Here is a 23,826-nt window from a genome sequence, read left to right as displayed (position 1 = left end):
TTCAACATCTGTGGTGTTCTCCATCCCCTCACCACTCACAATGGAATATAGTACAGCTTTTTATATACCACTGATATTCTTCTCTGTTCCTACATATTGGATATAGATAACAATGAGAATGACATTGGAGTTCTTACTGCTGATCCACTTTCTCCAGCAGAAGGATACTGTGTAGTGGTGGATGAGCAGGAAGAGTCCAGTGTTGTAAAAGAGGTGCTCTGTGCTCCAAAAATAGCATTAAGCCAAAAGAATTCCTGTGTCCTTGTGCCAGGACTGGGATTCTTCCCTCCGCGTGAGTTTCTTCAAGCCTTTCTTCCCTCTGCCACAAGAGCACCTTTCTGCATTCATCTCAAAGTACAGTTCCTATGGTACAACCAATATACCTTTCATGTTTGTTTCTAAGTTGGATCTACCTTAAAATCTCATGCAGGTAGTAAATGAATTCAGCCACCCCAATAAATTTCTCTGGGGAGAAGACAAGGGAAGGAATCAACATGGTTTATAAACTTTCAACATACATAGTAAGAACTTTTTCCCTTAACCTGGTGATTTACTTCTATTCATTGTTAGTAAGGTAGTATAGAGAAACATTGTTTTCGGTGCCAAAAATCATCAGGAACATAACCCAGAGCAATTTTTAAGGGCACAGCTTTTAAGCAAGCTTCTGGAAGAAGCATTATTTGACAGCACACAAGTGAAATAACCCAGTTTGTTATTTTAATCTCATATCTCCACTTCTGGTGTTCTGTATTGTGGATGATTTGCATTCAGCTGAGGCTTTGGCTGATGGGTTACCATAAATGGCTCAAAACCAGATCAGGAATACTTATATACAGCAATTTTTGTACATAATTAGAATAAAGCCAGGCAACTTTCTGAAATACCTCTTTTCACCTGATTAAACTTGGAGCCATTGTTCCTGATATAAAGCAGTTGGCTTTTTAGAAGTCCATGATTTTTTTTTTCCTCCATGAAAGATAAGAGGAGGGAAGGTAGGAGTTCTTTGAAATAGGCATTTCTTGAATAAGAGTATTTGTTTGGAATTTAGGTAAACTCTAATATGTGAGAATTTGAAATTAATTATTTTTGTATGTATTTTTTTTAAAATATGCAATCCCAAAATATGCTTTGAAGAACAGTGATAATCTTTATAAAACAAAGAAAGGTTGGATTTTGCTCTGTGCTTATTTTGTTAATTCTGGAGGGACTTCATAGGCAATTGTACAACTAATTTTTCATTGAAAACTGAATACTGGTCCAATTTATCCTCTGAACAAAAAAAGCTTAGTAGCAAGTTTGGGAATTGTCTCAAAAGCTGAGCTGAAGTTTGGGGAAGAGGGGAGTTTGTTAGAAGAGGAAATAATTGACAACATATAAACCCAGCAAAGTTTGTTTTCAAATTTGTGTGGGTATGTTGCTTATAAAACAGTATCTGGTTGTTTCCTGGCCTTTGCAAGGTAGCGTTTGTTTTGTCTTTTTTCCTCACTCTGTGCAAATATGTGGAATATTGGAGAATACATGAGGTGACTTTAAAGACTTGTCTACAGTAAGAGTCATATTGAATTTTAGTTGTTACTTGTACCAGAGACAGAAAAACAAATACTTGTAATCATACCTAACCCTGAGATCCCAACGATGTATCCATCTTGATATCAAACACATCTAGAAACATATATTTGTTTCTTCAAAATTTATTACTTGTTTTGCAAGAGTAATGTAACCACACACTACAGTATTTCTTTGCTGTCTTCTAGACAATGAGACACTTAAATTCTGAATTAAAGAAAACAATAAATGCAGCTGAATGTTTTCTGCATTAGTCTGAAACACAACCACCTATTTTTTTGTCCTGCAGTTTACAGCCGGGATTAATGAAGTCTGGTATGACATTGACCTGCCTTGGTGTTTCTCCATATAAAGTTTGCAGTTTTTATCTGTACAAGCGGAATCTGACTGGTTTTACTGTATCTCAATATGTTGAATTTCCTTATAGCAATCTGATTCTGTTCCCATTGTACCAAATATGAATTCTTCCACTGAATTCACAGAGAGCAAGAATGGACACTTAAATGTTGTTCTGGAGTAGATCCACCTTCTATTATGTGAAAAGAAAGGAGGTAGTTTTTGTATTGAATCGTGAAAGAGTCTATCCATACTGGTATGTGACACTTGCCAGTAGTACAGCCTCCTGAGGGACTACACAGTCTTCCCAACAGCCTTCTGTTTCTGTCAAGAATTTTAGAATAATTTGGATGCAAGGGAGTAAGGCAACAAAGGCAAGACCTTTGGTGCCACCAAAGAATATCTGAGAGGAAAAATTGTCAATTAGTATTTAATTCTGGAGTGCTGCTTTAGATTACTTACCCTCTAATATGCCTGTTCTGAACTGCATTCATGCTGCCCTTGACACCGTGTTTATTTCTTGATCAGAGACTAAGATAATATATCCTGGACATAGGCAGAGTGAGAAAGCAAATACCTTCTTGGACTGGTTTGCCCTTGTCAAATGAAAAGAATATGCAACAAACTAACTCAACAATGTAGTCCCTGACCTGTAGCTCACAGCACAATCACAGGAAGGATTAGTAGAGGTTTTGTTCACTGAGCCTTTCCCAGACAAAGTGTTACCGGGTATTACAGCCCTTACCTCACAACAACAGTTGCTTTCTCCATTTTGCAAGACAGCCGTGGTGCTTTATCCTTTACCAGTTTGCCCAGAAATGTGCTGTTTGCCGAATGGGTTAAGCGGTATGGTCGAAGAGGCGGCACATCTCTCTCACCTCATTATTATTGCAGAGTAAGATGTGGATGACAGAGAGCAGACATAGCTATCCTTTGAGTATGTTGTTTGAGAAGTCTCCTTTTTTGGTCTAGGATCGGGTCTTGCCCTGACCCAGCAGCATGAGTTAGTGAAGACTGAAAAATAGAACAGCCAGGACTTTTCTATGAAAAAGGCTTTCTACTGTCCACTTGTTTTCCTACTATTCTGGTGAGGCCTCATAGCAAAGTTAGTTACAACTGCTTGTGTGCCTACCCATATTTATGGATAAACTGGTTTTGTATAGCACTGTATCCAATCTGAGAAATGCGTCTTTGCAGCCCAACAGCTCTGCTCCAGGGTCGTGCGAGCTTGCTCGCGGTGAAGGCAGGGTAGCAGTCCATGATTGGAGTGCTGAAAAGTGAATGTCAGAATAATTCATTTTCAGAAAATGCAGGTTAATCCAAAGTGAATCAAGTTCATGCAACTGAAATCTAGGTAGCAGATAAACTGGTAGAAATTTCCAGTGGGATTCTAGTCTCTGTGGGAGGTTGCTGTACATTATAGGAATACAAATGTTTTTTTTCCACAAAAGCGCGTAAAGGTTGAAAACAGTTTAAATAAAATAAGAAACATCTGTCTTCCTCCTCACCCTTTTTTGTGTAGGTTATTAGATACTTCCCTGCTTAAACATATTGCCATATTTTAACCTTATTTTTTGTGTGTGTAGGGTTAATATGGAAAAGAACTGCCCAACTGTGAGCTGTTCTTGCATTTTGATTTTTTGTGTCTGTGGTAGCAGCCTTGGAGATATAAAATGAAGGCAAGAAGAGTGCTCTTTAGAGTTCATAACAAAGTTTTTGATTGCCAACTAGGTTATTTATCTCATAAAAGCTTTCTTCAGATTTCACCTTCTCCAGCTATATGTTTATTGACCATTTCACTTGGAGTTAAATTTTTCCCTTTAGCTGATGGTCAGCTTCTTGGAACAGGCAGAGGATGTTGCTGGAACATGTCTGAAGGCAAAAGAGAAGAGCAATGAGGCCAGTCTGCCCTGGGCAGCTCTCCAAAGGAAGTATTACACACTTTGCTTTCATGCCCTGATGTGTGAGACCTTGTGATTTGACTATTTGAAGTGGTAAAACTCAAAGTATAATTTAAAATAGAATAGGGTTTCCATCGTGTGGTATGGGCTGTCCATGTTAGATGTGAAGAGTATATTGTAGTGATATTTGGTGTCTAAATAGCATCTTTCTCTCAAAGGTTGTTAGCCTGGCTATCTCTAGCTGTCTGTTTACTTAGGCAAATGTTACATTCGCAAATAACTTCCGAGGAACAAACCTGCCTTATGTGTTGTCAGGATTTGTTGCACAAAATCTCACTTGTTGGTTGGGAAACTGAGTCAGAAAAAGTTATTTATCCAAATGCTTGTAGTTGCTCCTCATGAGACATGGAAGTAGGTGTCTGGATCCCAGGTCTTCTGTTCTAGCCACTGGTCCATGCTGTACGTATGTTATCACCTATAGGCAGCTGCTCTTCGACAGAATATTTGAGCTTTACTATGCTTCGGTGCCCTCTACTGCTCCATTAAAATAATGCTGTCTTGCTATTGTAGAAGCATGGCTGATTTTGTTCTGTGGGCTAATTGGCCCAGTAGTTCCCCTGGTGAGAAGTCGCTAGTAACGATGATTAGAGTAATGGACATACAGTCTACTGAAAATTAATTAATCTGGAGAATTTTTTTTCTCTTCTGAAAGTCTGATGTGAATCAGACCGAGACCATGGGGTTTTCTTGTTTTATGGCAGGGGTAGATTTTTAAAAAAATATTTGTACAAGCATTTTTTATTACTATCTGCTTGAGTTACTATCTGCTGAATATACAACATGTAGGTTTTGATGTTCAGAAGTAAAGAGCTGTTTCGGCTTCCACTGAAATCAGGAGTTATGAATTTTGATTTGGGAGTCAGCTGTGAATTAAACTGTAGATTCGCGTTCTTTTCCTCTGCTTTTGTGGGTTTTGGGTTTTTTGCTGTGTCCTCCTTTCCTCTAAAATGTTTTGCTTTTTACTAGATATGTTGTTAGATTCACCCTCTGGTTACTCCTGTTCACTAGATACAAGCCTTGGGGTCCGTAAGCCATTGACCAACACTTTTGCTGTACTGGAAGCTTGTTGTTACCATATGTTCAAGCTGTGATGGTCTTTGTGGAATGGATTGCAGGAAGCATTGCATGTTCTCACCCTTGGAGAAGTAATTGAGACGGCTGTGTAATCTCCTTTCAGAGTTTTAGTCTTTGAAAATCCGATCTGTTACGGAAATCATTGTCCCATAATGACAGAAAGGTTAGTCCTGTGTGGCACTTCTTTTGTATAATTAGATGCAAACCAGACGAGGTACTCAATTTCATTCATTTTTTTAAATGTATAATTTGCTATTAAATTCCCTGGCAGTAGTCCACATAGGTTGCCACTTGATTTTAAATTATGCACTAATGCAATGGTAATTTAGAATTTCAGCCCATTTCTAGCTTGCAATGCTGAGTTTTCTTACCAGTGTTAATGATGGATAATGCATTTGAGAAGTGAGGTGTTGCACATTCATGGTACACTGCAGTGTGGGATTTTTTGCACATTTTCAGAATGTGTACAATGTATTCTAATATAATCTAGAAGTAGGTTTTAGATTATTCATAATTCATCTTTGTGTTGCAGATCCCCCTATGGAATGATATTCCTAGCTGCAGTTTTTATTTCTTCAGTGATTCTTTCTAGCTCTCAGGAATACCCATAGTAAAATGTTACATTAGACTTGATTTTCCCTATTCTTAAGATATTCACAGAAGTTGAAAGAGAAAGGATTATCAAATGATGGTTATGATCTTGTGTATATCCCGTCATCCAGTTTACCTTTGTATCAAACCAAGAAGTCATTCTCTGCATTAAAAATGTGTGCCTGGTGTCTCATTGGAATTTGTCCGATTTCAGCTCCCAATGATTGGTTCCAGTTACACTTTTCTACAATTAGTAGATATAAATGGGCTTCCAATAAGTGGTATTTGCTCTTGGGAAGGCGTTTGGCGTGCTATAATCCCATGTTCTCTCTGTGAAGCTCCATAGGTAAGACATTGTCTCAGCCCTTAGGCTGTTTTTTATTACTACTTTTTGGACCTCTGGCTTTTCAACAGTATTTAAAAATATGGCCACCAGAATTGTGGAGGACATTTCAAAATCATTTTCACCGTCTGTAAGTGCAGTTGTAATTACTTCTTATTCTTACTGGCTAGTTAGAGCTCACCTTACCAGTTCTATTTATTAATTAGTAATTACACCTAATTCCCTTTGATCCCTTAGTGAAGGCTACTTGAAATCTGCCACTCATTTACATTCATTTAGCATATACTTTATTGATTTTATAAATCTTGATTTTAAAATTGTGTGTACCCAATCAAATGCCTTGCAAAAGCTGGAATGTTTTATAATGGATTAACGCTCCCAGCCACACCTGTAATCAAAGTGTAGCATCAGGTTTATTTGACTGTCTTTCTGTTGGTGCACATGGCAAAGCTTTCCTTGCTTCTCTGCTTATGCTTTTTTGTTTGTGAAAAGCGCGTGATTTCCCTTATTTGTGTGGAACCATTACACTGGCGCAGAAAGCGAGTGCAATTTATATTTCAGTTTTTAAGATAGGCTGTCAGCAAATCCTGTCCTGACCGCTCTTGAGAGTATCATATACAAAAAATAATTGTTCCTAGATTTGTGATTGATGTAACAGAACTGATAAAAGTTACATTGTTTAAAAGTGTTTATAAATCACTCTGTCCATACGTTCATTTCCTGTAATCTGTCATTATGCTTTCAAATGTAATTGTGAGAGACACAAAACTGGCTTCGTAACACTCTGGAATGAGTTTTGCTTCCATTTGGTATACGTTGAAAGGTGGCTCAAAGCAAAAATTATAATCCTGGAATACCATGTACGTTACAACAGGATATCTTTGCTTTGTGGTTTTGAATTACTGAAGGGCGTAGTCTGTCTTCTGCGTTTTTTCCCCTGGCGTTGCTGGGATTTATGCAAAGTAACTGGGCCAGTTAAAGGGATTGCTTGGCAGAGAGGATCGCATGTGTGTTTTGGGTTTTTTTTTCCAAATACAATTCTTGTTCTCACTTGGGAGGTTAACATCGTGACAGACTGGGTTTACAGTCGATGTTGAGCTGGGGTTTGGCTCTGCCCGATGCAGAAGGACTACTAGAGCTGGGGTATGATCACAGGCGCAGAGAGCTCTGCTCCGTGCCTGGAGGTGCTCCCCAGCTCCTCAGCGAGGCCTGGGAGAAGTTGAATGAGGAGGGAGCAGTTATTGCAGCAAGAGCGGAATCTGTGCCACTCTTCATGCATAAGTTTCTGCATTGCAAGGGCTGGAAAAATAGTTCTGGAGAAGCAACATAAGTTTTACTACCTTGTAGTTCTTTGTCAAAATCAGCCAGGAGCATGCTGAAGGCAGAGGTACCCTCTCTGTTATGAGGTGCCCCTGCTCTAGTGGCTCACTAGAATGGGAGAACAGGTACAGCACAAACATGTTCTTCTAATCCCTATGCTTGTCACTCAGGGTACCCAGCCGTTGCTGCCGCTGAGGTTACTAGCCTTCAGACGGTACACGTTTTCTTCCAATTTTAAAGATTGTTCCTTTAAAGAAGAACGATACGGCACATAGTATTGTCCTTTGAAGCTACCACGCAGTCTTCTAGAAAGAAGTATTAACTGCCTAAATATCCTGTTTTCCTTACTCGTGAGTCCTATTAAGGAAACTGTCCTTTGCCAAGCTCCATCAAGCCATATGAGCCTCCTATTTTGCGTAGTGGGCAAGGACAACATTTTAATTTAGTGCTGTAAAAACAAGAAAGTAATTTTTGTTCTTTCTGCCTTTTTTTTTTATTTAGTGCTTCTCTGTTCTCCGGGTAAATTGTCAGCTCTCTCACTTTGTATAAAAGATTTGCACTGACAGACCAAAATCTTTCACTGGCATCTGTGTTAGTTAAGTAAAATGTCGTATTATTGCAAACTTGTTTTAAGGAGCAGATTTGAATGGCTTTGTAACTGTAAATGTGGAAATTGTGGCATTTAAAGGCAGATGCAGAGTATCTGTACCAGGAGATTTAGTCAGGAAGTACTGAGCAGCTTTCTGAATTAGGGTTTTGGGATGTATTAAAGAAGTTAGCTGTGCAATTGAAAAGTATCCCTTATGTCCAACTCAGGATGTGCTTATTTTTCCCCATCTGAAAAATTGGGAAGTAACACTTGAGTTATGTTGCTCAGTAAAGCAGTAAGAGAAAATTCTACTGCTGCTGTTAGAGGTCAGGGTAGATGGTCAGGCTATATGTCCATCCTTCTTTTCAAATCGGCAAATCAATGTTTTTTCCTCTTTCCCAGGAGAGAATTTAGTAGCTACTTCAGGTGTTATGTTCATGCCATTGTATCAAAATATGGTTGGTGTGATGGTACATTCCAATGCTCCTTTACTTGTCAGTCCCTTTATTAGACTTTCATAGTTAAAAATTTAGAATAGATTTCTTCTAATGATATGATCAGTTTTAGTATTAACTTAGGAACTTTCTCTTACTTGGGGAAACTGGTCATGTCTAACCAGTTCTCTACCAGCAAAGCTGTATTTTCCCTCAATACATCTCTGACTTAGATTTGTATTAATTTTGCATTTGTGCAGACACACTTGAGGTCTGCTTTTAATTACTGGGTAGGATTTACAAATCAGAAATGCAAACACAAGCACACAGCTTTTTTTATCATATAAGTCACCTTTCAAAAACTGTCAAGGAATCATATTTTTAGAAGCTGTACTTGTATAGACACAAGTAATGCAATAGCTGTGTCAGTCTTTGAGATTATGAACATGCTTACGATGAGAATATGCTTGGCGTAAGTCAGGAGTATTATATAATAAGGAAACAATGTCTTTTTATACTTTTCTTCCAAAACATTCCCTAGTGAGAACTAGACTAAAAAACCCCCGTAGGATTGCCTATGAATAGATCTCCTTGCAACATGATAACTTTAGCCAAATTACACAAAGTAGATTTAAAATCCTTGTCATGTTTTCATAGTTATACTTTTAAAACCCTTTATTGGCATCTAATGTGAATTCTGATTGTATAACTGTAAGTCCCAGACCAGCAATGTATAGATGTACAAAACTGTCCCTCTAGCTGTACGGATGTCTTAAGAGGAAGGAGACAATGATCAAAAGCAACAAACTACTTGAATGAAATAAAATAAAACATTGGGACTAATCCTGCTTCACCTGATGCCCCAGAACATCCAAAAAAGCAGTGCAGAAGGCTGAGGAAAATGTCTTTGGCTCAGCAGTGGTATAGGTCTATGACTGTGTACGATGAATACAAAGCCTAGCATGCAGTCGGGAGAACCTCTGTTGCAATGCAACCTTCAGAAAGGTCAGAGACCTGCTGTGACAAGAGGTGTCAAAAAGGAAGGGGACTGGCCCCTACAGCAACTCAGATTTAGAAAATACGCAGTGGTAGATGGTTACTCTCCATTCCTTTTGCTTCCCCCGTGACTTACGTATTTCTCAAGTGCAACACAGAATACAGCCCAACACATTCTACATGGCCACGTACAAATGCTGAAAGATTTGTGGAGCAAAAGAAGGAAGATGAATTTGGGTACAGCAGCTGTCGTCTGTGTTAATGATGTTTCCTAATGTTTTATGAGTAGTTTCTAAAGAAAGCTGTTAATCCACGGTGACCAAGAGTATCAGAAAATACATGCACGATAGGTGGTATTTGTAGTGTGAATAAGGATTTGCGAGTGTAAGTTAATGATCCAAATTGGGCAGGAACAGTTCATCAGCAAGCTTAAGAGCCCCAACGGAGAAGTAGTTTTGGGGTATGCAATGTATCTCTTTCCAGACAGACCACCTGGGAATAGGTATATGTCTCCAGTCTCCAGAAGGCAATGGAATTGTCTTGAGTTATCCAGGCTACCTTTATATTAAATGAAAAACATGAAGTTGATTTGTGATAAAAGGGTAGGGCAAAACAGTAATTAGATTATTTGAAGAACGCTGCCTGAAGTGGGAAATAGGTTTTGAAATGGTGTGTTTTGGAAAAGGGTTCCCTCTGGCAGGCATGAACCAGGACACACATTGGGAAAGAACAGATAGCTGAGGTGGACCTTGTCTCCAAGCAAAATATGAGTCATTGCAAGGCATATGGATTAACACAGTGATAGACCTTTCCTTCTTTACTTTTGTTTTCAGAATCCTGATTGCTGCTTCTGTGCAGCAGAATCTTAGCCTTTCTTCTCCCCTCCCTCAATGTCTGGTATAGATCAAACAGAAAATGGCTCTGGAAGAAGCCCTGTTCTATTCCTTTGCTCCAAGGCAAGATGAACTTCAAGTAAACTTTACCTGATGGATATTTGTCTAGCTTGTTCTTTAATGTATTTGGTGATCAGGGTTGCACAGCCTTCCAAAAACCAGCTTTTACTTATCGTTGTAGTTAGAGAATTTCCCCCCTTTTTTTTTTCTTTATTCTTATCTAGCTGCTGCTGTGGCTTTAAGCACACAAAGAGGAAAGGAGAATGAGATCACAAGCCAAATTTATACTTTTACCATTAGCTATTTATCATCTCTACAGAGACTGAGAAGCTTGCTCTTTATTCTTGAACTAATAAGATGTTACACAGATAATTTTTAATAGTGTTGAATGATGTGCATGGAAAACCCATGGAAGTTAGACACAGCGTATCAGTGAGGAAAAAAAATTGGGTGCTGATCTCCCTTTGTGCTCAGCAACATAAATATGGTAAACTGATTATATTGTGTTCTTTGAATTAACTAACAAATGGAGAGCAAGACCTTTTTTAAGGGAAAACAAACCTCCTTTTTTGTGAGGATATATTTTCACAAGAGAAATATGTAATGCCATAAAATGTGGAACGTTCAGAAGTGTTTAGAATCTGTCAGTGGGTGAGCTAGTATAAAATCTGTTAGCTGTGTATGATGGACTGCATAGCTCATTGGTCCCCTACCTCTTTGGAAAGCTTCACTTAAATAATTTAGCTTTATGTATTTCAGGGGAAAAAAGTGTGCAAACAAACACGAAGTTGTTTTGGGCTTTCAAAATAAATTTGGATACAGAAATACATGAAAAGATATCTCTTTCATGCCAAACAGCTTCTCAATACTAAAGATGTTGAAAAAATATAATTTGGTTAAAATGTATGTGTGGGGAATTGTTTGAAGTTATTGTTCTCAAGATTCTCATTTAGTATCAGTGCAAACATTTTCTTACTTAACCTAGAGAGTGAGATGAGATGATAAGGAGGAGACTATTGACAACTAAAATGTGACTGACAACTCTTTACAACAAGGGTAAAACAATCATCACTTACCTAACAAATGCAACTTATTTTGGAGGGAAAGGGGGGGTGGAAATCCAAGGCATCTGAGGCACAACTTGGCTTCAGTAGATAACCAAGAGCTTGTGGCCAAAAAAGGACGGTGATTTTACGTGGATTTTTTTTTTGTAGGTGTCTGAAGAAGCATAGTTCTAGACTCCAGCCAAAGACCTACTTTATAGCCAGAACATAGATAAATGGAGGCTGGTAGAAGAAATAAATTCGAGAAAAGTATGTAGGAGATTTTTTCCCTCTTTGATCTTTATCTGCCCATATGTGTAAGAAATCACATCCATGTCTCTAGTTTGGCTGTATCTAACATGGAATTTGGGTAGTTCTTGTAGGTCCTATACAAAGTCCAACAAAGTCAGTGAGATACTTTCCATTGATTTCAATGGCTTTTAAATAAAGCTTTATTCACTAATTACCCGAGAGTAATATTTTGGTTACCTCTCATTTACCAGAGTATAAGGCAGAATTTAAAAAAAAAAAAAAAAAAAAGAAGGACCTTTGGTTAATTTATTTACACAGATTTTCCTTAAATCCAAATGCTAATGTCCCTTTTAATAAAAAAAAAAGCCAACCAACCTCTTCCCTTCTCTAAACCCTTCGAATACAAGCAACCAGGGAATTACATAAATAGATATTCTTACCTTTACTACAAAAAATTCATGCGGAAGTCCTATCTTGGAATAAGCTATTCATTAGTTGGCTTGGCAGAAGGAACACAATCCAAATGAATGAGCTGCCAAGAGTATTTTTAGTGGTTTTATACATTGCCCATTCAAATCTTGGAAAATTTCTTTAGAAAATTGGACAAACTGACCACTCTTTTTTATGGGCTCTTGCAAGATCTAAAAGTGAAAAACAACTATTGTATTCAGGGTTTGTTAATGGAGCTTTCAGGCTACAGAACTGGAGAAAGTACTGCTGGGAAGCTAATACAATAACCGTAAAATATTGGATTGATAATAGGAAACACTGGCACTGAACTGATATGGAAAGAGTCATGCTAATATTCCATATCCAGGCCTGTTACCCTGTGCCGAGTGCTAAAGATACTGTAGTTAAACACACACAGTAGTAGAGATCTGGAACGACGTCAGAGTCAAACTCAAGATAGATGCAACTGTCGTCTTCTACCATGAATACTGTTGATTGGGTAATTCTGTCTAAGGAGAATTAAAAGCCGGAAACTTGGACAGAGCAGCAGCAGGTTGTGCTATCATTTTTCCAAACAGGAGAATATATATGCTTCTACCCCACATATGTAAGCCCTCATCTTCCTTTAGTTGAAGTCAGTGGCATTTTTTTTCTTTTGCTTCTTTGGGAATTGGATCTAGACATGTGCTGCCATTGCAACTGTTCCCGTGGCAGGTTTTTTCTCCCCAAGCTGGAAGCTAGAAAAATCAATAAAAGGGAAACTATTCACCAGATATCAAATGAGTTTCAGTGGATTATATTTTATTTGACTCAAAGTGGAAAGGAATGACAAGAGAATATTACATTTTTAATCCCACATAAAATAGCTTTCTGGGAAACTGTTCTCCGCACATGGAGCTTAATTTTGAGGAGTTCTTTCCTCAGCAACGCTGTCTTTTTTTCAACCTGTATAAAGGTGAGATCCAAAGTCTGCCCTGAAAAGATGTTTTGGCTTGCAACTTCTGCATGTTGGGTTCCTCTGTAAGATGAGATATAGGCGAGACGTTTTAATGTTTATTTTAATTATCTAAAAAAACTTCCTGAAGAATTTGTGTTTTGTTGTACGTGAGAGAACACAGCTGGAGGAAGCTCGAGATGACACAATTGGTATGAGCTTTTGACTGTGAATAACCAGTGTTCAAACAAAAGTTATCTCTCTAAGAGAAGAGCGGCAGAAGCAGCCTAAGGACACGTTTCACCAGTGCAGGTGCCCGCCATAGAAGTTTCACAACATCGCCAAGTCAGGCTACCCTTGTGTAAAATGAGCTCTTCACAACAATGAATGAAACTGTTCTTCAAGTGCAGGAAATCAGCTGGAGCCAGTGAAGCTGAGCAAACTTAAATATTAAATTTGTCTCGAAGTTAAGCATGAGTAATAAAAAGAAACACTAAAATTATATTTTGATTTCGGATCAGTTATACCATTGCTGAATATCACCCAAAGATCAGCTCACAGTTAAATGGGCAAGAACTGCTTTCTCAGAGAAGAAAATTAATCTTAAATTTGATTTATGCCACAGTAAAGAGGCACCACGATGAAGCTGACAAATTTTAGATTTTGGGCAGAATTAACTTCAGTCAGACTGCTTCTCAGTTATGGGCTTAAGTCTTTTCCTTCAATATATTAATTTAAAATGGCTCTACACAAAGTGATATCTGCTTTAAAAGCTAGGGGTGAAAAATATATCAACATAAAATAATGCCATTAAAATTAAAAATTGATAAACTTAATTGTTCTACATTTATAGAAAGGAAAATTAGGATTCTTATAATTGCTGTCAGATAGCAATGTGGCTTTAATATTTTTCCTGTCGACATTTGTTCTGTTGCCAGGTGTATCTGCTTGTGTTCTGTGATCTGCTTTGCATTACTTTTATAGAAATATTACTATTAAAAGTGCTACATATAGTATTAAATAGCAGGGTGAGTCAGGAGACATGGGTTGAATCTGTAGCTTACAAACGAGAGGTTTGGATGCCTCATCTGAGTGATATGGTATAAATACCTATAACTAAATCATCAAACAGTCTGGCACTACTGATAACCTTGGCATGAAATTGAGCCAGGTAGGAGTGCAATATCCTAATATCCAGGGTTATGAATATTGCAGATTATGGATAGACAAAATGCACAGGAAAGGCTTTTCTATACTAGCTGCTCTTGCTACAGTTTATTCTTCTGTCAGTATTTCCCCTATAAACTCCTTTTATTCGTAGGTTTGGCAGTCAGCCATAAAATTTTGCTTCTAGCTGGAACTTGGCAGACAGTGTCTCAAGTCAGGAAAATTATTTTAAACAAATTTAAAAAATATATGATATGTATTGGGGCTCTTTTAAAAGTTAGAGGTGCAGTCATTTTTTTTCCTGAGAAAAAGGATTGGTTTCAGTGGGTTTTTTAAATTGTAAATCCTCTAAACAAATTCTTAAAAAAAAAGGAAAAAAAATGTTGTAACAAATCAGTAAAAGAAAACATTAATTCTCTTTTGAAAGCATGTGCGTAGAGGTAACGTGTGTAAATGTCCAGGACTTGTGTGTTTTGAAGCGGTTGCTTTTAGGGAATTGCTTTAAATGAAATACGTCATTTATCATTGTGGTGGGATAAAACTTGTTTATGGTGTTACAAACTGTGAGGTAAATAGTAAGTAACATAAGTAACTTTAAATGCCCATACTCCCTCTTTATCTTTATTTACTTTTCTACAACCTGTCTGTAAGTCTCATACACAAGAGTCTTGGCAAATCAACCTTTAACAAATTCACCGTAACAGAGGAATTGATAAGGTTGTGGGAAAAAGGACATACCAGTATGTCAATCTGGATGGTGTAGGATCCGAGTACACTCGGGTTGCGCGTGCATGTCATGTAAGCACAATAGCCTTTCTTATACTTCAGGGTTTGCCGTGTTAATTTGGGCAAATACCACCAGGACCACCACAAGTCAGCAGGAGTGAAATTTGATGGTGATTGTGGTAACAGCTCCTGGCTTTGTGTCAGGGTCTGTCCTCCCTCTTCTTGCAGCTGAACCTGTAGGCTGCAAAACAAGAAGTCCCACCCTGTGCTCTGCCCTGTCGCTTTTCTCGTGGTTGTAAACTGTAAGTTTACTACCTTGTTGATTAATTTGAATCTAGAGCTTCAGTAATTCATAGCGTTCCTGCCACGGCTCTCCTTACCCTGGAATGACTTCAACTGCTGTCAAGTGGGTCTCCACCGAATGAACAGCTCAAGAGGGGAATGAGGAGGTCCTAAGTTGGTACAGGTATCTTATGAAGATGAGATGTGTGGGATAGTTACCTGACCCATAGGGGAAATGTTTAGGATTTTTTTTTTTACTGTTTTCTACATGGCAAGCATGATTTGAAAGCATTCCAAAATATGTAATCACTGAAGTACGATTGCAATTTCATATGGTATCAGGATACAGAAAAAAAACCCTGAAAAAATAAGCCTCAACAGGCAAGATTTTGCACATTTGGCAGTGGCACCAATGTGCCACCGTGTGATCTTTGGAAGCTGATGGAAATCCTCTGCTTTGTCACAGGCATAATGCTCATCTTTTATCAGCCTTGCTCTTCAGTTTCCACTGCATGTGCTGAAGTGATGCAGTTTTAACTTTTGAGACCAGTTTTAAAAATCACATGGTAAAGTATTTGAAAGCACCTTTATTTGGATGTTTGCAAATATAGTTAATAAGGTAATTTGAAAAATAATGTCGGATATATTTCCCAGAAATTGGAATCTCTTTTTCTATTATGCACCTGAGGAATTCTGCACATTGGACTCTGGCTGACCCATCATACTGTTTATGCTGGATGAGGAACATGTGGTGCGCAGTGGGAAGGTGGAAAAACCCAGTGTATCCAGGTGCAAATTTTGAATAAGCATTCAGTAAAGCTTGCATGAATTCTTACTACTTTTATGGACTCCAGGAAATATATGGAATGTTGTTAATGCAGATTTACGTGTAGGCCCAGCGATAATTAACATATCAAAATTTCCTGAAGATTTTCTCCTTCATACTTTGTACCTATTGTAGATACACATAGTAGAAAGGACAATGTTTATAGTTGCAAAACGGGAGGTGGAAGAGGTCTGTAAGGGACACCAAAAACTGAGTTTGGACACAGAGAGGTAATTCTCAGCTATACTACTCAATGCACCTTCTCCTCCTCCTTCCTGAGGTTGGTTTCTCATCTGTAAGACGGACATAACAATACATAATACTTTCTGATTGCAGCTTTTAAGGTTAGGACTGTGTATTGTATTTGTCACATGAAAATGAAAATGTTCTCATTATGTCTGTGACTATTTCTTTGCACAACAAAATGCAAGGACTGTGTATTTAATAATAGCATATTGTAGATAACACTGTGTAATTGATTATAATTTAAAAAATATTTTTATACTTACTAGGATATAACTTTTAAGTTCTTCATTGGGAATGTTAATATAATTGATGATATTTTAAAAAGGAATATCATGTTTCTTATAAAGTTTTTAAAGCATCCCATTCCTTCTTTTTTGCCTATTTTAAATTCTACCTTTATCTCTCTTCCAAGCCCTGGCAAGTGTTTGCCTCAGGCTGGCTACTGAGAAAATGGGCAAAGAGTGCTACAATTGATATTGCTTTCTTGGTTATGTTCCCTTTCAGAACCTGTGTGCGTTTCCCAAGGTCTGTGGCTTTTGAGTTGTTTGCCAGCTACACGTGCAAATCTTTAACTTCTAATTCTCCAGACCACTTAGAAATAGAGGGAATTGGAGTGATGCTAAACATTTCTCAGTGTAGTTTCCATTTCAGATGGGGCAGATTCAGAGGAATGGATATGTTTTGAAAGTTCAAATTTGTATAATTCCAGCTATGTATTCACAGGTACTTTTAAATCTTGGAAGACAATGAAATACTGGAAATTCAGGGAGGAGATTTTCATATTCTTGATCCTGGTCAGCTGTCCTGGATGATTGGACCTAAAAGCATTGGAGAAGCATGGACATCTTGCCTGACTTTGGATATTGCCAAAGTTGGTTATTAGCCTTCCTCCCTGTTCTTAGGGCCTAAGATCTTTGCTATGCTCTAATACTGGTGAATGTGGAATAACATTTGCCGTGGTAGTTAAGGCAGATACAGGGCTCGTATGGCTCTAGTTGGGCAAGCATGAACGTAAACCACGACAACTAAGTCTGGATTGTCAGGTGCATTGTCAGTGATGTGTATTTGCAGGACATGCTTATCGGAGTTTTAAAAATGGTTTGTCTCTTTGCTAGACATGTATCTGTCAAAATAGTAATTTATGGAACATCACCCAAGAAAATAGATTGCTGTCATCCAGAGAAGAGAACAGGCAAGGGCTCCTCTTGTAAAAGTTAGTTATGTAATAAAAGCGTACCCTGAGACTTCAGTGTAGGTCATCAAAACCTGTCAGCAGTGAGTAAAACTAGAATGTGTGTATGTGTTTTTTTTAAATTCATCTGAACAATGCAAGAAATTGAAAAATAGCACCTCAGTTATGCTTTAACTACTTCACTGCTGATTCCTTTTAACAGGAACTTGTTGGTTCTTGTCTTTTGTTAGATGCAGAAATAACCGCAGGAGTCGGGTATACTAATGCAGTTGCTTTCTGCTTGGAGTTCTTAAGGCGGGAACCACGATTCCTTCTCCATGCCCACAAATTCCATGTTCCTTCTGTTACTGCTCACAAAGAAGGAAGGAGGTGATACAGACTATTTTCAGTGCCAAAAGCCTCAGCTAGCTCATAGGTGCCAAACAGCCAAGCAACATTTCATCCCTTCCTGGATGCCAAAAGCCTCAAGTATCCCTGCTCCACCTGCCAAAACCTCCAACTTTGTCCTGACAACTCCTGCAGTGCAGGCCTGTGTTGTCAATATGAGATTTTGCAACACACTGACAATGGAAAATCTGGATGCAGTATAACACTGAAAAACATGCTGGGATTCGCCTTCAGTTTAGTATCAAAATGAATTACGCTGTAAATATTTCCTGTGTGTGACTCTTTTGCATGTTTTATTTTCCAAAACTTGAATTTGAATTTATTTAAAACTGCTGTAGAATGAAAATATATTGCAGAATTCAACACCGAGGGCTCTAAACTACAGCTGAGCCCCCAGATGTATTCTTTCATGTAGCTGAATAAGACCATCGTTTGCCTTTTGGCTCATTGCTTGCTGGTAATTCTCCTGGTCTGTCACTGAGGTTTACCAGCTTGTGTATCTGAAATGCTCTTTTTGTCACTGGGCACAGATTCCTTTTTGCAGTCAGTTCCTAGCGCATGGACACCCCTACACAGTGGCAAGGCCAAGTGCAAGGAATGGTTAATGTGACTGAAACAATGTTAGTAATATTAAAAATAATTGCTTCTAAACATCTGCTTAAAATAGCTGTATTTACTTCCAGGTGTTTTTTATCAGTCTAAAATAATAACGCATTGTTTTTTCTCCAGGATTTTATAATTCCAGATATGTCCTTTTTAACATACAATATAATATATAACTTCGGTACATATAAATGAAAGATTTATTAAACTTAATGACATATACAGTGTGCAATTAGGAAATACATAATGCACCCAGCAATAGTAGAAATATATCAGGAAATGTCTTGAAATATGTTGTAATGAAACAAGTGGAAGTTTTTCTGCTAAAATCAGGTAATGCAAGATCTCATTTATAATTCTTGTTTGTCTGGAAATACGTTTTGACTGTTCTTCTATTTAGTTGCTACCAAAACTGAAATAGTTTTTCCTAAATCTGTGATCTGCATTTGCCTTACTTAGATTGTACAAAATAGAGGTGTAAATCATTTTTGTATGTGACCTTAGCAGGGAAAGAGATTTCTAGTATAGTTTGCCGCAAAGCCGCAGACATAACAGCCAGAGTTAGAAGTGAAGGAGGCCGAATAGCATATCCAGTGACTATCTGCAGGTAAATACTTGTTCTTTCAGTTATGCACTCTGCTCATGGATACAGTCAACAGTGCAATTTGATACCTCTTCCAACCAAGAGTAGTGTCTGGAAAGAAGAATCTGGGAAATGCATCACAGGGCTACTCAGGCAGGATATTTTCCCTTCAGTGCCATAATTCCTTGTGCTACCTCTGTTTGGAGCCGTTGTAGATACGAGGAGAAGAAATGGCATGGCACAGCGCTGTGCCTGAAGAGTAGTGAACGGCAGCATAACCTTCTGCTTTGGAAGACTCTGAAAGTCAGGATAGTGTTAATAGTATTTATGGGTTGTGAGAGTGGGAAGAAGCAATAAAAAGGAAATGCTTCATCTCTGTTCAAAATACCATCAAGGATGAACTTTACTCCTGGGAGAAGGGCCAGTACTTAGCTTTGGATATTGCTTAATTTAGGCCTTCGGTGGGACTGAAGTGGTGTTTATACCCTTCAATAGGTTCTTTCACTTGGATGAATTTAATCTGAAGAATCTAGATTCTGTATGGAGAAATTTAGCTATATGCAATGTGTTATTAAATAGCAACGTGATATAGCTGTGCCAACGTAACCCCTTCTGGGGCTTCTCTTTTGGAGTTTGGCACGCCTTTCCAAACCAATACAAACCACTTCAATAAGACACCGTGAGAAAAACGACAGAGCCCTCGGAGAGCTGCAGTGAAGTCAGCATAGTAGCAGATACACTGGTAAATATTCCTCTATAACCAAGTCCTTACTTCTTATGGCAGGGTCTTTTTTTGTGAGTCATATCACTCCAACCTGTTGGAGTAGATAATTTTATATATACATCCAGCCCTAGGCATAGTCTGCATTGATAGATGCTGCCCAGAGGTTGCATTGAGTCTCTGCTAGAACCTGTCAGAGCTGGGCACCCTGCTCTGGGGAGGTGCTTGGGGGTAGATCACAGGGCAGAATTTGGGGTTCTGTGTGTTGCAATATGTACATGGCAGAGGGGCTGTGACCTGGGGACCCTTGCAAAAGAATCTGAGTGTTGGGTCTTTGTTTCTTTCATTGCGCATTCCGTTACAATAATTCTCGCCTGTCAAATGTTGCGTACTTGGCTTGTGCTTGTATTTGAAGCAAAAATGTATGTTAACTCTGGAAAACAAACATTTAAGGTATCGGAGCATTTCTGTTGAGAAGCTGAATCTTTGTTATGCTGAATGCTAAACGTTTACATATCCAAGCCTTATGTAATGGATGTCTGAAGAATAAAACTGCATAAACTGACCTTCATTCTCTGGCACCACATCTTCTTTGAAGTCTGCATGACCAAATTCAAGACAATTATGTCATCCTTCATAACAGCCAAACAAAAGTTTGGCCAAATAATGATTTTTCTCTGTATAACAGCACTGTGTTTGATTGCTGTAATGTGTGTCAATGTAGCTGTTGTTATTTACTGGGTGTTACAAGTGACAGTAAAAATCCCCGTGTTTTAGATTAATGATCAGCACTGGTAACATCTGGATTTCATTTGTTTTACCTCAGTGCCCACTTCTGCTACACTCAGTTACTTTGAGTAGTACCTTGCAAGGCACGCATGGCCTGCAAACACGCCCACCCCCAAACAATGCGCAGAAGACGGTGTTACAGTATGCGCCCATAGGCGTCAAGCAAAACACAGCCCTGGGTAGAAGAAGGGAAACTGGCACTAACATTTCCCCGCCCCGTCCAAATCTACCAGTGCCACGCTGCCAGTGAAACTCTCCACGTACAAGGCTGTCTCTGTCCGTTAATGGTTGTCAGCAGAGACTCGGGCTGTGCAGTACTGGGCCTCAGAGCTTGAGGAACCTTGGCATACTGTCCTCGCAGTCTTTGAGACTCTGCCTGTGTCACCAAGTGCTTCAAAACTTGTAGTTTATTTTCCCACATCGGTTGATTCAAGTGATCCTTGCCCAGGCCCGCATGCAGTGTCATGACTTATTCTTTTCCTACTTTCAAAGTTAATTGTAGATTGGGACGAAATATTGTGAAACTGCCTTTGTCATATAAACTGGATTAATTTCTGCAGAGAACGTTGTATAGTTTCTTAAATATTGCTCTGAATGCAATGCTTGCATGCATTCACATGTGATGCTTTTGGGATGGTTACAACTCCCGCCAGCGTGGCTGGACCCCGTGGAAGTGGGATGCCTTTTGCCCTTTAGTTCTACGTAAAGAGCAGCAAATTATCTAGCTTGTGTTTATAGCTGGTTGAAGTTCTTTTATCTGGATTCACTACAGCACCTGTGGCTTTACTTGATCATTTTACCTCATGGGTGCACATGTGCGTGTATGTGCACGTATTTATGTATGTGCAGGTACATATATATTTTCATAATGAATATGCTTAATGTATGTGTTGCACTTCATCTGTTGTAAAATTAAAGCACTAAAGGAGAAACATCTCTAATATGTTTCAGTAAAGCTTCTCTGATGAACTATGTTAGAACTATGACTGAATACAATAAAAACATGAAAAATTGAAGGTAAGAAGCAAACCATGAATGCAATCCTGAGGTACAATACTACCCTTTGGTGCCCAAATTGCAATTACCTCTTGATTTAATTCCTAAATGGGCTTTCAAGGTTTTGTTGGTTTAAATCATGATGATGATGATATTTTCTTTATTTTACTTCAGTTTGGTACCATGGTGTAGACAAATGTAATATGTGGAGTTTATGAAACCAGACAGCTAGTAAATCAGTATTATTTTGCTAGTAAATTACTAAGCCAGTGCAAGCTCCTTTTAACTCTTTCCCATGGGACAAAGAGTTTGAACTAGCTGGAGTTTAAATCAACACTGTGGGTGCTGAATTAGTCAATGATTCTGAAGAAGGCTTTGTTGGCATAAACTTCTGCTTTGATCATCCTGGTATTTACAGCTTTTTAATTAGATACAGTTCAGAACAATGGCTGCTATCAAAGCAGTTTGGTAAGTGAACAACTGGACATTGTTTAGGGCTTTAGATGACATTCTGTCTGTTAATATCATGTGGCTGGTTTTAATACAATGATGAAGTTAGGATTATTTTAGGCATTGTCACTGCTTTGTCAAAAGAAACTAGCTATTCTAAAAGAGAGAGTGGCATGTATTGCTTTTTTAATTTCATAAGTTTAATAATTTCTCAACATGTTAAAAAACAATCATTTGCCATGGGATTACAGAGGGCAAACTTTAATTTTGCACTCATAAATTTGAAAGAAGTGACTCTTGTTCATCTTGACTTATTTTCATGTGCTGAGTGATTTGTTGGGAAGTGCTGAGCTCTTTTTGCTCAAGATTGAAGGCAGTTGGTTCCATTTTCAGTGTCAGACATTTCAGAGTTGGCTTCTGATGTAAAGTAAACCCCACGCCAGTGCAAAAATTCCTCGGGGATCTTGGCAGAGCTGGGTTCTATCATTTCTGGAACGGCAGATTGGCCAAAGTACACTTTTAAAGCTTTACAGAAAGTGTTTGTAAAATTTGTAAACTTAGGGAAGAAGTAAGTTAAGGAGCCACTGATGTGTTTAGACCAGCTTCTGCAGTTTACTGTCCAAATGGAGATAGCTTATCCTCTAATTAAAAAAAATTTTTTTACAAGCTCAAGTTTTTTGAGGAAGGAATGGAAGTTTGGAAATTGCTGGTTTTTCTGTTAGCTGCTTAATTGTGGGGATTAGTGCTATTATTATAAATCTGCCTACTATTAACGCCTTTAAAATGTGTTTGAGTAGTCCTTAGTTCTGTTGAAGTGTACCTAAGTTTAACTATTTGCCATTTGGGTTTCTAAAATTATGCTAGTTCAATAGCTATACTTACAACTGTGATGTGAATGCATCCTGGGTGTAACAACTCATTCACAAAAACATGACAGTTTGCTCAAGTTCTATGACACGTGTGGCTTTTTTTTTTACTATAATAATTAGGAGAAAATCCCTTTGCCTACACAGCATGGTATTGAGTCATGTTCCTTGTATGGTGCTATTTTGAAAACAGCTTTGTTTTTATTGTTTGCCATTTTCACTTCAAGCTTGGAAGGATTGTATCTGAGTCAACTTTCTTCATGGCTGAAGATGAGTTGATTTTATTTGTACTGTTGAATTTAAGGAGAATTATGTATTTTTTTTTTTCCCCCTCATATCATAAGATTTGAATTACATGTCCCTCACTTGTAAATCACTTTTGTGAGGCATTTGGGAAGAAAATAGGACTGAGTCTTGTTCTCATGAGCTTACTGAAGTTATTTCTTAGAGGAAAATATGGATCACTGAAGTGTATTCATTTGGTTTAGGACGTATACTAATCTTGCGCTTCTCTGGATCTAGTCACTCAAGAAAATCTTTTTAGCATTTTAAACTTTTTTTTTTTTTTTTGCACCTATGAAGACTTGAATGTTTACTTGGATGCAGTTTATTTAGTAATGTTTTTCTCTCTTTGCCTTGTTTACTGACCAGTAGTCCTTTGGTGTTTGTGCGCTTCCTTTTTGGGAGGAGGAGTGCAGATTCTGAAACACCATCTGATTAAGTTGTGCCTTTCTGTGCTGTCAAAAATAAAATAGTAATGTGAATACAGTGCCTTTGTTTATCTGTCTGAGGTCTGCTTGGATGCCCTCTGAAGTCAATGGGAGTAAAAAATCGGCTGTATAAATAATTGTTTTAGTAAAGCTTGGATGAATTCTTCATGTTCTCTCATTTGCAATTCCATTGGGGCAGAGTAAATATCAGTGCCTATTCCCTCTCACCTGACGTAAATGACTCATTGCCTCATTTTTATCCACGATATGACTGTCATTCATAATGACGTTAATAGCCATTACATTATTATGTTTGCAGTAGTTTATGTGCAAACTCTATCACTGTGGTGATTGGAGAAATGGGTGTTTTCATCTCAGTTTGGGTGTAATTTAGGGTTCTAAAGATCTTTATTTCTTTATGATAGCAGGCCCGTCGTATGTCCGACAACTCTCAGGGGATCGTTATGTTTGACGCTTTGTTATAAAAATCTGTGCATGTC

At 38.2% G+C, this 23,826-nt stretch overlaps 1 protein-coding gene across 1 annotated transcript in view; it reads left to right on the top strand.

The window, feature by feature from the left end:
* ADAMTSL3 (ADAMTS like 3) overlaps nucleotides 1-23,826 on the top strand; it is a gene marked incomplete at both ends in the record, with an annotated part of 187,579 nt that overhangs the window by 58,753 nt on the left and 105,000 nt on the right. The gene's annotated exons all lie outside the window — the stretch shown is intronic.

This window comes from Phaethon aethereus, assembly GCF_964289735.1.
Source record: "Phaethon aethereus genome assembly, chromosome: 12".
Classification (NCBI taxonomy): Eukaryota; Metazoa; Chordata; class Aves; order Phaethontiformes; family Phaethontidae; genus Phaethon; species Phaethon aethereus.
Note: the sequence above shows the minus strand (reverse complement) of the source record. Positions and strands in the feature narration are given on the sequence as shown.